The sequence below is a fragment of the Octopus bimaculoides genome, chromosome 3, assembly GCF_001194135.2.
Source record: "Octopus bimaculoides isolate UCB-OBI-ISO-001 chromosome 3, ASM119413v2, whole genome shotgun sequence".
Taxonomy (NCBI): Eukaryota; Metazoa; Mollusca; class Cephalopoda; order Octopoda; family Octopodidae; genus Octopus; species Octopus bimaculoides.
Window position 1 is genome coordinate 8,811,737 of NC_068983.1, and position 2,696 is coordinate 8,814,432.

A 2,696-nucleotide genomic window follows, 5' to 3' on the forward strand; every position below is an offset into this window, starting at 1 on the left:
ATATATGGCAGTGCCCCAGCATGGCCATAGCTCCCAGCAGTGACAATATTCAAGCAGCCGGGAGTCAGGGAGCAGCAGATGGATGGTCAGTTGTTAAAAGGAAAATGGTCCCAAAAAGGAAGAATCCCCATCTCACGCCCTCAACTTCCAGCACAATCAAAAAAATTCCCCTTCACAGACACACACGAAGTACTGTCTGCACCTCCTGTCCACTACTCACCTAAAAATGAATATATCCCCTGCTTCCAGCTCTGAAATCCCCCCTGCAGCCCCGGACATCCCCTCCTCCCAACCCCAGAAAATAATCCAGCCCTTCTAGTACTGAGAAACAGTCCCAAAACATGGCAACAAAAGACAAACTTCACTTGGTATCGATTAACGCAAAAAATGAACAATCAACGTCACAACTTAAAAACATTCCGACAGCTGAGAAATACAAAGAACATTATGTAAAGCTTCCGGAAGGAATAGCAATTTATACTATTGACACGATTAACCTTAATATATTGCAAATTTACTTCTCCACAGACATGGGCCTTCCAAAGTTGGACTTCAGCAAGTCCATGTACGAGGGTCTATGTTAAAATACCCCACGAGACACAGAAAAGGAAAACGAGGAGAATGAAGGCCACTGATGTCCAGGTAAGTAATGGCTAGCATTCATGTAGCTTGTATAAATGTGCATAGCCTGGTGTCAAGCTGGAAGCAAGGTCGCTTCCTTAATGATACCAGGTTGTGTAATTTTGATGTTATTGCTGCTACGGAAACCCAGTTAAGGCGCCAAGAGATCCACTTTGAGATTGTAACGAGAGTTTTGTTTTTCTCTCCGGGCTGTCCTATAGACGGGAGAGGAGTGTTCTGTTAAAAAGAAACTGGGTTGCTGAGAAAAAGTTTTTTTTTTCTGATCCAGAAGGTAGGCTGGTCGTCATGGACTTGACGCTCAGCTGTGGTAAGATTATCAGACTGGATACAATTTATACGCCCGCAGGAAAAGGGCAAAGAGAGTATTTTAGGAACCTAGGGAAGATTTTTGGTACCACGCATACTCTAGTTGTGCTAGGAGACTATAACACAATCTGTGACGCACGCGTAGATTATATTGGTTTGCGTTCTGATAGGTTGCTAATGTGTTCATCGCATTGACCATTACCTACAGCCTAACCGTCGTTCGTTGGCCGGATTCGTGGTTTATCAAGTTGGAAAGACACCTCTTTAGCTTTTTGCGTAAGGGCTCGTAGCCTCTTGTAAGACGTTCTATTTGCTGTCAAAGACTGCTAAAGGGAAGACTATGTATGCCTTGGGTGATGATGCGCAAATACGCGCTGAGGTTGAGGCATCTCTGGATTCTTCTGGATGGTGAACGGGTGTGGTCTCAGCTGGCGAAACAGATGTTTCCCTCGGTCGCTAGTTTCGGTGGACGGGAAGCCTGGTGCTTTTGTAGATTAAGGTTGAGTGAGTGGCATACGGAGTGCCGCAAGACACTCCTGCTATTCCGTCGCTCGGGTAATGCTAGCGTTGGGGGGTTCTACAGCATTTTCTCTACAGGGTTAGTAGAGGCTGCATGCGAAGATGGCCTGGGGGAGACTGTGGGTCTGAGATTTATTCAACTTGACAGCCTGTTTTTTCGTACGTTCGTGTTGTGGACGCCGGATAACTTCCAAAAATCCTTGACCTGGCAATGTTATACAAACGCCTTTCCCCTTCGGGGTGAGCTTGCATGACCTGGTCAATGCGACGCTCCGACCTGCCCAAGATGTGAGCTGATTGGGCAACCGTCCCGCACACTATTATCCGATGTCCGGAGTTGTCGGAGATGTTGGCTTATGCAGAGAATCAGTTGTCTGGTACAAGGATAATACAGCTATCGACTGAGTCAATATTCAAAATTGATCCGCCTGATTTTTTATCAAATGAAGGTAAGAATTGTTTTCTCATCGTAGTAGCAATAGCAAAGGGGGTGGTATGGAAGACAAGGATAAAAGGAGTAAAGACAGGCAGTTTCGTCTCTGGCCTTGCCTTACAGAGATATTTTACTGTTCATTTGAAAAGATAAATAAATAGGGCCGGAGAGGAGGTGTCTGTCAGAGAAAATTCTTTAACGAAAGATGGAAATATGTAGCACAAGTGTTGCGAGTGGGCGTTGCCAAATGAATAGGCCATAATGTGTCCTAAAAGGTATCAGTGGTGGTTGAGGCTCGTGTTATGTACAGACGGAGGAACTAAAGGAAACGAATAGCCCGGCCAACCCAGGTCAGGATCATAAACAAGTAAATGCAAATAAGAAAACGTGGCATTTGGTCACATATGCGAAAAGTACCGCAATAGAGCGGAAAATAACGAAATTCAAAGGTGCTATAAGAATTAAAATGCCAGCAGAGAGTTTCCCGGAACACATCGAGGGTGTGGTGATTGACAAAGAAAGGTATAGAAGGTTGAAAGAACTATTTGGAGAGGATGCGAACCCTTTCGGAGAAGAAATTGAATATGAGGAACTACCAAATGTAGTTGAATAGGAGGAGTTAATACCTTTAATGACTGGTAATCAGGGAATCCTTTAAAAAGAAAGAAAAGAAAGAAAAGCGAAAGCAAAATGAAAAGAAGGAAATAGACTTGTGAAAAATGGGGAAAAAAGATGCAAAAAGATAAAAAGAAAACTTTTCAATTATATAAATTAACAGTTAAATGGTATCGCTTGA